The sequence below is a fragment of the Otolemur garnettii genome, unplaced genomic scaffold (assembly GCF_000181295.1).
Source record: "Otolemur garnettii isolate 467f Iridium unplaced genomic scaffold, OtoGar3 scaffold00009, whole genome shotgun sequence".
Lineage (NCBI taxonomy): Eukaryota > Metazoa > Chordata > Mammalia > Primates > Galagidae > Otolemur > Otolemur garnettii.
In genome coordinates, this window is record NW_003852404.1 from 10,722,199 (window position 1) to 10,733,604 (window position 11,406).

Below are 11,406 nucleotides of genomic sequence, written 5' to 3' on the forward strand. Positions count from 1 at the left end.
AGGATTACAGGTATGAGTTATCGCTGCGACCTGCCTTAAAACTGTGTATTTTTTAAAGTCTAAAATACCAACACACACACACAAACTGTGGGAGTGCAGCACAGCAGTAAGCTTTCCAGTTTTCCTTTATTGAGCCCTTAGAGTATGGGTGGAATCAAGCCACAAATTTTCAGACATCACCTCATTTAACCTTGATGACACCTTTCTGCAGTAGCCAAGATTGAGGCAACTTGAGAGTGAGACCAGTCAAGTCCTGGGTCAAGGGGACACAGCCAACAAGTGTGCCCAGGTTGCAAACCCAGGTCCAGGCTGCACTACAGCCTGCACATTTACCCACTATTGGAAATTAGTTTGCTTTATTCACTGGTGCTTTTGGCTATGCACAAAACCAGTGAGTTACCACTAAGTTTGATCAGCAAGTACATTGGGAAATAATAAGGCGGAGTCAGGTGAAAAGATTCTCACCATCACGCAATGCTACTGGGATCCAGGAACACACGCAGTGTAAAACAGACAAATATCTTGCCATCCAGGAGCTTAGGACAGTGGACAAGCAGCCAGGAGGATCATGACTGCCTGCAGAAAGTCATACTGCAAATAAATCACAACACAGATACATAAACTTACATGACAATACTTTATTTTAAAACAGAACTATTCATTAACAACCAAAACAATGACAGGAAAAAAAAAAAAGGAGGAAGGGAAAGATTAGGAACAGCCACAAATTAAAAGAGAGATTTATGGTCACATCAGCCTAATGCAATATGTGAGCCTTGTGTGTCTCTTGATTCAAACTGACTCTGGGGACAGTTACAGGCTAACCAGTAAAATCTGAATACGTGTATAGATTAGACATTAGATGATACTACATACTAAGGAATTAGTAACTTTTAGGTATGATAATTTTATTAAAATTAGATCTTAAAACCTATCAAAAATGATTAAATAGAAATCTAATAAAGATGAACTATTATGTCTAGGATTTGGTTCAGGTCAAATAAAATTGGTGTGAACTGATAATTACATGATTGTAGGAGAGGGATTCTGTGGGTACGTGGGCTCATTATGCTGGTCTCCCTCTCTTTGAATATGTTTGAAATTTACTACAATGAACATTTTTTCCAAAGTTCATTACACAGCATTAGCTCTAGCACTTTACCTAACCCACGGCCTTGTTTCATTCAGTAAATATGGAATGTGAACATTAATTATAAAAATGATAATAAAAATTAAAATAAAGGTAGCAAATACAAGCATTTTCATTCTGATTATCTCAATAAATCACACCCTGTCATTTCTGTTCATCTTTCCAGAAAAGAGTGGCATCATTCTCTGCTGGTCCCCAACCCCTCTGTCCCAGGCCTCTCATTATTCATTTCATTCCAATGCCTGTGGCCAGAAATGGGCACCCAGAGCAGAAGGAACAAGTCCACAGGGTCCTGTTACCTGTTGTTATGTTTCTTTCAAGTGAAGGGCAGAATGAACTCTTGTCACCAGAATTTCTGTCTCTGTGCCTTTGATCTCAAGGTTTAAGGAATGAAACCATGGACTACTCAAGGGAGCAGGGAGGACAGAACCTCCAGCAGTGGAGGTGGTAGGGGAGCCCAAGTGGGAAGCACCCCACCTCGCCCCCCTCTTCTGTCTAGGGGTTTAAATATTGCTTTTCCGATCCAGAGGACAGGGTCTTAGGGGGAATTATGTCACGATTGGCTGGAGGTCTACCAGTAGAAAATAATCCTTAAATTATTGTCCTTGCGGTTCTTCCCCACATGAGAAAGTAGGATGGCTGTGCTCTCTACTCCAGGAGGAAGCACCCAGAACCCATCAGGCTACTCTTCTCATGACCTCACTGGAACCCAGAGGATGTGGCCTGGGAACGGTCTATTTGTGCCTAGCGATGGGGTCTGTGATGAGACTGATTTCTGAGCTCATCCAGGCCTAGAAAATGGAAAAGAAGCCATACTCAGTAAAATTATTTAAGGAGGTTTATTCTGAGCCAAATTTGAGGACCATGACCCAGGGCCACACCCAAGAAGCCTTGAGCATGTGGACTCAAGGTGGTGGGGCTACAGTTTAGTTTTATACATTTTAAGGAGACAGGGGTTATAGGTGAGACCATAAGTCAATACTTGGGAAACAGACATTGGTTTGGCCCCAAAAGGTGGGACTTCTGGAAGTAGAAGCTTACAAGCTGTAGGCGAGTATAAAGATTCTTCAGTTAGAGTAAAGGAATGCTTAAGATAAAGGATCTGCTAATTAGAGACAAGGTACCTGACAGACTCCACTGGTTTGTTATGTATATTGAGGACCTCAGGTAGGTCTTTGCATAGCCTTAGGCCTGTTAGTGAGTCACAGAGGACGTCTCTAAGTAGGGGAAGTATCATGTCTAATCTTTTTCACGGCTAGTGCTATGGGATAAAGAGGGTCCGGTCGCCTGTCACTGTCAGCCAATATGCAGAGATCGGGATTGTTCCACCAAACTTTATCAGAAGGCCAGTGATTCTGGAGAGCAGTGAGAATAGCCTCTCCGAGACTGTTCTGTTCTTCAGTTTTATGCATAAAAGTTTAAAACAAAGAACACATTAACCCTTATTTTAAATAATAATCAGTGTAACTCAGTGATCTATTACAATATTTCCAATTTAAAAGTTAATCTAAATCAACCCACCTAACTACTCAAGATAGTCATCTTTTGGGTGGGAGCAAATTTATAAAAACAGTAAGAAAGGAAGATAGCTGTGTGGGCCCTAGCCTGCCTGACTCCATCCTATTTTCACTACATGTGCTTTCAACCCGATAATTAACCTTAGGTTGTCCAAAATCACCTTCCAGACTCTGTGGTGCCTGTGCCACTTGCCCCGTGGGCCAAGACTCCTCTTCATCCTTTGCCTTCAGTGGGCTACATTCTCATTCCCTCCTCCCCAGGTCTGTGGTCACCAGGGACAGCATCACGTGGGGCAGCACTAAGCGCCCACCTGCCCTTGTCCTTCTCAGGTAAGGCAATTGCTTGAGGCAAAATCAAGTGGGGCAGCACCAAGTCAGGGGCACCTGCTCCCTGTCTCCCAGAGCTAGAGGTCCTAACTATCTGCCTAACAGAGGCCTCTCCTAGGGGCCTTCTGGGCCCCCAAAATACAGAAATAAAGGAAAATCTTGAGTCCCTTCTGGGAAAGTTCTAGGTACCCAGTAAGCCTCAAATAGGAGGGCAATGACAAAGGTCCTCCAGGCCAGCTGGAGGTGCCAGGTTTGCATGGTTTTTCATAAACATCCACAAACGGAAAATGCAGACGGGGGAACTGAGGAATTAAATTCTGATCGTTATTCACCTCCCTAAAAGGGCCTAGCACACCCGTCGTAACATTCCTTTCCACTAATCCAAGAATCTCTGAATCCACCTATGCATCCTCCCTCCACCTTTAAGTTATCCTGTTATTTTGGAGGCCAGCCCATGTATAACCTGCAGGAATTCATTTTCAAATTTTGCTTGCCTGAATGATACCCCTGCCATTAAAATCCCTGAGTTGTAAGCCAGGTTTTAAGCATCAGCAGGCCCCATACACCTTGCTTAGTGCCCTGCAATAAAGCCTTTTCCTCCCGCTGCAACTCTGGGCTCCAGTGTTTGGCTTTGCTGTGCTGGGCCAGGGGGCCCAGTTTGGTTCAGTAACAGAATCAGTTCCCACCAGTGTCCCCTATGTCTTGCCAAGAGCATTGTCTACTCTGTGGGGGAAGGAATTAGAACATCATTTTCCTATCTACATCTCCTATTAGTCACTCAGTCCTTGAAATCATCTTTCCCCGTATCACAAATGGAGAACCAATCTAACATCAGTGGGGATGACTAGATCCTCTGGACCACCTAGGTCCCAGGATGGGTATTTGTGACAGGGGGTCCTAGGAATGAAGGAGAGCTGTTACTGTTGTGAACTAAAATAAAATCTTAAGGTTGCCCATCCCCTCAGTGACTGACTGGGCCCCCTCTTGTAGTTGCTAGTAACAGCGCATCTATGAGAATTCGCTGGAGTCACGCAGGCCAGGGCTGACACTACACAGCCAGTCTGGCCAGTTTAGGTCCTGCCTGACCTTCACCCCCTGTCTCCCATTCTTACTGTTTTGTAAATTTAGCTCCCACCCTAAAAATGCCTATCTGAAGTAGTTTAGGGGGATTGATTTAGGAGATTAACTCTTGAATTGAACTTATTACTTAACAATAAGTAATAAATGTTATACTAATTATTATTTAAAATAAGGGTTAATGTAGTCTTTGCTTTCAATTTTTGTGTATAGAACTGTGATTTTGGAAATAGAAGAACAGAACAGTCTCGGAGAGGCTATCCTCACTGTTCTCCAGAATCACTGGCCTTATGATAAAATTTGGTGGAACAATCCCAATCTCTGCATATTGGCTGACAGCGACAGGCGACCGGACCCTCTTTATCCCATAGCACTAGCCATGAAAAAGATCAGACATGCCTCATCGTGCCCCTTCCCCTACTTAGAGACATCCTCTGTGACTTATTATCAGGCCTAAGGCTATGTAAGACCCACCTTGCATAGGAGGGAAGGCCCTATAATCCACAAATGAGAATGTAGCCCACCAACAGCAAAAGAATGAAGAGGAGTCTTGGCCCATGGGCCAAGTGGCAAGACCCACTTGCACCTGCAGGTCCTCAATGTACATAACAACCAGTGGAGTCTGTCAGGTACTTTGTCTCCAATTAGCAGATCCTTTATCTTAAGCATTCCTTTACTCTAACTGAAGAATCTTTATACTCGCCTACAGCTTGTAAGCTTCTACTTCCAGAAGTCCCACCTTTTGGGGCCAAACCAATGTCTATTTCCCAAGTATTGATCTATGACCTCCCCTATTAGTAGTACATTCTCTAGGGTGGGTGTTCAAGATCGACACTTATATTGTCTGATAACAATAATAGTTTTCATTTTACAATTATTAGAGGGACTTTACGTAACAAATGCAATCAGTGTAACCTGGTTTCTTGTACCCTCAATGAATTCCCAACAACAAAAAGAAAAAATTTTTTAAAAAAAAGACCGGGACCATAACCAAGTTTTTTTCATTTGTTATAGAAGGAACAAAGGAAATTTTGCCTCAAAATATGAGTCCTTGGTAAAAAGAATGTTTCTAATTAAAGGCCATTCAGGATCAGGAAGCACTGAAGGCGGCCTTTCCTCTATCTACACAAAACCTGGGTAACCCGAATGAGAATCAAAAGGGGCTGCTGACTTCCTTATCACATGCTAATAGACCTGGCCCCAGGGTCATTTGAAGCACAATACCTATGTCTCAGGTTAATCTATAAATCAATCTGTTTCCACCCCTCTGCACACACCTCCCATAGCAACCACTTGCTATACCTATATGATCCATAATCTTCCTCTCCCTTCCAAAAGGCATCTCTAAAGGTCTCTGAATATCACTGAGACTTTAGGTAATCATTTTGTGGTTCCCTCATGCGCATGGCATTTGGAAATAAATTTTTCTCATATTAATCTACCATAATTGTGAGTTGATCTTTCAGTGAACCAGATCATGGGAAAAGGAAAGGTTTCACCGTGATCTCTCCTTTGTAATGAGGGATCTAGTTATCATCTGTAACATATTGATCTTGTTCTTGCTCTGCAAACCTGTATCTAGCTCTGGCTCTATAAGCCTATCTTCCTCCCCCCTCAATAAATGTCACCTTGTGCTTGCCTTCCTGTGATGTGTCTGGTTATTCTTCAGCCAAGAGCACACCAAGAACCGAGAAGAAGATTGCAAACCCGACACCTGTTCCATCTTAGTTCCAACAGGAGGAAACAGTGGAAATTCTATTTCCCCAGTAATGAAGTATAAACCAAAATCACAAAGCACCTTTCTGAAATCCAGTTTCAGAGACTGGTATGTTATTTTGTTGTAGCAGCTTCTTTGACACTAATACCCTAGGTTTGCCCTGACCTAGGCCAGTCACAGCTGGGACCCTGCACCGTCTTTCCTTGGACTCAGAAGTTTAGCTGTGTGTTCTCCATCACGCGTATGAATAAACATGAGCATTTTACCTACAGGCGACAAGAGGTAAAAGTGCTCACCTCTTTCCTCCAAGGAGTCTCTCACTTCTTAGGAAGGAAAATTCCATAGACAAGTGAAAGGAATATTTCGACTTTGGTTGATTTATTCAGCCAGCTGCTAAGGCACCCTTTTTAAATGATGCTTGTCATTTACCTGTACTGGTTTTGGCTTTTGGTATTCAAAACCCTCCAAATGCCTGCATTCGTATGCTTCTCCACGAGATGTTAAAGGTGTTTGGGGGATTTCACTAAGCCTAGTGATTTAAAATTCTAAAGGTCACGAAGTGTATCACTGTGTACTTAAACAATGACCCTGCGTGGTACAAAAATGAAATACTGAATATGCAAATTGACAGATGCATATTCTCTATGATGCTCTTGCAGAGTATTGAATTGAATTCCTGTCTGAACAGTTCCAGCCTGCCCACTCACGAACAATTTGATGTCAGGTAAATTATTAATTTCTATTAGCCTTTGTATTAAATAAGAGATGCAGGTTATAGACTGTTGATGATCATTCAAAATTCAGATTCAATGAAATGCTTATCACCCCAAAAAACCTTCAAATTACACCTCTTTGGTGTTCTCCGGAATAAGAATTTGTGTGTAAAAAGAAGCCTCCGAGAGGCTGCCTCAAACCTGAGCTCCAATATGCTATTCCGTACATTGGAAACTTTATCTGAAAAATGGCCATTTGCACAGGACATTCACTCCCTGAGGGCAGGTCCATCTGGGACACCAATGAGCCATCCTTGCTTAATGAGCTTAGAATCAGAACATAGCACAGTCTGTTTCTGAAAACCTGCTTCCTTCAAGCCAAGATAGCTTGTTAGATTTCCGCCATTATAGAAATGTATCAATTTAGACACTCAATATTAATCACGAAAAAATCACAGCATTCTCTCTTCTGCATAAGGCTGGGAAATTCTTTTGTCAATGCCAGTGAAGCCTTAGTCAGTAAAATAATTTAAGGTTTATTCTGAGTCAAGTGACCCAGGGCCACGCCCAAGAAGCCCTAAGCATGTGGACTCGAGGTGCTGGGGTTACAGTTCAGTTTATACATTTTAGGGAGACAGAGATTATAGCTGAGATCATAAGTCAATACTTGAAAAACATACACTGATTTGGCCCAAAAAAGTGGGACTTCTGGAAGCGGGAGCTTACAGGTTGTAGGTGGGTTTAAAGATTTCTTACCTGCCAATTGCTTGAAAGAGTTCGGTCTGTCTAAAGACCAGGAGTCAGTGAAAAGAAATGTTTGAGATAAAGGAGTTGCTAATTAGAGACAAAGTACCTGACAGGCTCAAGTGGTTTGTTATGTATATTGAGGACTTGCATAGCCTAAGGCCTGTTTAGTGAGTCACAAAGGACATCTCTAAGTAGGGGAAGGGGCATGATGAGACCTGTTGATCTCCTTTCTCATGGCCAGCAGTGTTAGGAATCCTCTTGGCTGAGTGGCGGTCCAGTCAGTTGCTAAGGGGGAACCTTAAGATTTTATTTTAATTTACACCTTCAACTCTCATTTTAAACTCTGGGAAAGGAAAAATCACTTTCTTTCTAACCTTCATAGTGCTTAGTTGAGATGGATTCCTGTAACAAAAGACAGATTAACAAGAGAAAAGGAAACAGGAGTTTAATAACATGAATACTTCACATAGGCCAGTAGATACCTAGAGACATCAGTAACTCTCCAAAAGGTGGCTTGGAATTAGGGCTTAAATACCGTCAAAGAAGCGTGTGGGGGAGGCCAGTAAAGAACGGCAAGGTTTGCCAAGCAGCCATAAGTCAGCGCCTTCTTCACAGCGTCTCTAGTGACTTAGTCATTCTTCTCTTCATAGTACAGAGAGGGAGACATACTGAAGCAAAGCGAAGAAATAACGAGGTTCATAAATTTGGAAAGGAGAGCTTTATTTCTTATAGACTTACAGCCTGTGGTGGTCATTCTAAAGGTCTGGAAACAGGGCCCAGGCCAGAAGCCGGGAACACGGCTTTGAGGCAGGGACAATGGGAACAGGAATTATACTGAGTGGGATGGCCAAATATACATATTTAACAAGCTATAGGAGGAGTCATGAATATTCATGAAGGAGAAACAGGAGCATGCATAATTGAGCTCTCTGCCCTTTTTTGGAGACCATGTTCAGAATGGCAGCCCTCGCCTGTCAAAAGGTAAAGCGAGGACACAAAAGCCCTCTCTGCACATGCTCCAAAGACTGACTAAAACCACTCTGTGGCTGATCCTTTCTTGTCAGGAAGAATGCAGGTCTGGAGCAAGAGATTGGTTTCCAGTTGGGCACCGCAGCTCATGCCTGTAATCTCAGCACTGGAGAAGCTGAGGCAAGTGGACTGCTTGAGCTCAGGAGTTGAGCCCAAGTTAGTTTGAGGTTGCTGTGAGCTATGATACTACAGCACTCTACCCAGGGCAATACAGTCGGACTATGTCTGAAAAAGAGAGAGGGAGAGATTGGTTTCTATTTAGCCCTTAGGAAAAAAGCCTGATGGCCATCAGCCAGGAAGGGGGTCAAATGAGGATCTCCTATCCCATCATGGCGGGGAACTCAGTTTTAAGGTTCCTCTGGGGTCCCCCAAGCCAAGAAAGGAAGTCTGTTCAGCCAGCAGAGCCCTCAGGATTGCATTTCAGTGCATACTATAAATGAAGATTTTCTTTAAAGATATAAATTTCCTTGGAAAAGGGTAACTTCTGTGTTTTCAGAGCTTCTCTTGTGTCTGTAGTTTCTCAAAATAATCAACTCGAAGTAATCTTTATGCCAATGAGGCATATTTTGAGGTGGCAGATTGGGTCTCCTAGAGTAGTAATATTTTAGAGTGGCATTTTCTGGTCTCATTTACTGCTCTATACAGACCATGACCCGACAGCTACCACATCACCTCAACTCTATTATAAATGATTGGGTAATAACTTCTCCTCTACCGTTCGTTTTCTCTTCTTAGTAACAGTCATGTGTGGTGTCTGGGCCGCATCCCTTGGTCCACCAGATTTCAGCCCACCAGCAAAAGACAGTACCGTGAAGGGACCAACATCCCACCTCAGGCTGTGCTGTGACGTCTTGCACAGTTCAGACTTTCTCAGAAGTCACTCAAAGCATCTCAGACTACCTCACCCCTAAATGGGCACAGCTTAAAGTACATGGTGCAAAAATGCCTCCAGAAGCAATAGCCAGTTAATGGGAGGTAAGAATTAGTGATGGGTGGTCCAGTCTCTCTGTCTGTCTTTGAAACATCTCTGTGGAAATTCTACAAAGTTCCTTGGAAACTTCCCACTGGAAGTGACCCCGATTGTCCACAGAGGTAGCGAGCTCAGTAACTCAGCCCTTCTCTCATTTAGTTTCTCGCTCCCTGACTTCTTCACTTCTGTTGCCTGGGATTAACTCCTCAATAAAATACCTGTGTCCACATATTTGTCTCAGGCTCTGCTTGCAGGGAAATGCCAATAAAGACATTCTTCTTAATGACACCGGGAAGACATCCCAGTCTCAAGACCTACACACTCTAAGTTGATATTCCCCTTCAGGGAAGCCTTTTACTAACCCTTCCCCCAAATTTTGGAGTTGCCCCCTCCAGGGTATATGCATTCCCCTATGGTATTTCAGGCCTTTTCAACAGCATGCCATTATCTGACTACCTACACCATGGTATTATTTCAACAAAATGATTAGTTACTAAATTTCCGAAAGCCAAAACTAGAATAGAGGTCAATCTTCCCATGTGCCCTAGGAGAAATCTGTGCGCAGGTTTTTAACATGATTGCCAAAATCCTACACATTTTTTGCTTGTAGAAATTATAATTAAAGAAATTAAAAAGTCTCTGCTAAGATTTCAAACCATTTCAATAGGATTTTTTAAATGGAAAGGTCAGTACTAGTTTCTAATCTTAAGATACAAGAATTTAAATATTATAATGAGCAACTGTTTCAAGGAAAACCAAAAAGAGATAAGATAGAACCTGGTGGAATTTTTACAACAATGTTTTTAAAATCATGAACGTTAAATCACAGCCAATTAAATAAAACCAGTTCTATTTTAATACAATTTTTTTTCCTTTTGGCAATTTTTGGCCGCGGCTGGATTTGAACCCGCCACCTCTGGCATATGAGCCAGCTCCCTACTCCTTTGAGCCACAGGCGCTACCCTATTTTAATACAATTTAAAAAAATATTTAGTTATTTAATTTTGTTAATTATTTAAGATGATGTCAATCAAATACTTTTTTCTGTGGCCTAAGATAGATGGTTTACTCATGAGAGAAAAAAACTTTTTCCAATCTGCTGAAATCAACAGTTCTCCTAAAATGGAGAATTTGACACATTATGATAATATTGTCTAAAAGAGTTACAATAATTGGCCTCTTTTAATGATTATATCTGATTAAATCTTCTGGAGTCACTAAATCATTTTTCTTTATTTCCATTGTTGTAATATAAACTAGCTGACTTGGAGACAGCTGTTCAATTCATTGTGAATATGACTTAACACCTCCCTTTACATTAATAAACTCTTAAGACTGTTATTGCTTAGGGATGATTTGGGGGAAGGATAGGCACATTGTCCTTGAAATTTAACTTGCTTTTAAAGCAAAGCCATACTTTTTGGAATTAAACATTTTGAAACTTTTTGGAATTTAGAAGAACTATTTAAACATTAAAAGAGCAAATATATGTGTTCACTAAATTCAAAAACAAATTTATATTTGCAAAACCAAAATTCAACAATTCTTAATTTTATTACTTTGTTTTCATTTGAATTTTTTCTTAATGAATTGTTTCACTTTTAAAGAAATGATGTTTTATAAAATACCAATTGGGCCTTACATTTGCATGGCACTTTCAATTACTGAAATGGCTTGAACTTAAATCTTTTGTTTAACTGAGGCTCAGAAAAAACTTTGTGAGACAAGCCTAATCCCCATTTTACAGATAAAGAAACGGAGGTCACATTGCTGGTAAGTGACAGTGTCAACGTTCAAATCTAGGTCTACCCACTCCACTTTAATAATAACCCATACACATTAACATTTGTGCCATAAGTACTAACATTTCCACAAAGATTGCCTTAAAAATCACTTCAAGCATTCCAGAAAGAGAAATTGAGGTACAGTTCTCAGCAGTAGTGAAGTCAGAAATGGAGGCCTCCCTTCATAGAATGAACAGGAACAAGTAGGGATACCAGCTCATTTAGAAGACTCAGCCAGGGGTTACTTCCCAGGTGTATTGACTATAGGAAAGGTGGTTTTGTTGAGTATGATCTAAGCCAACTGCAACAACCTGATAAAACACGATAGCTTTAAATGAGTCATTGTGATTTATCTAATAATTGATCCAGAAAGTA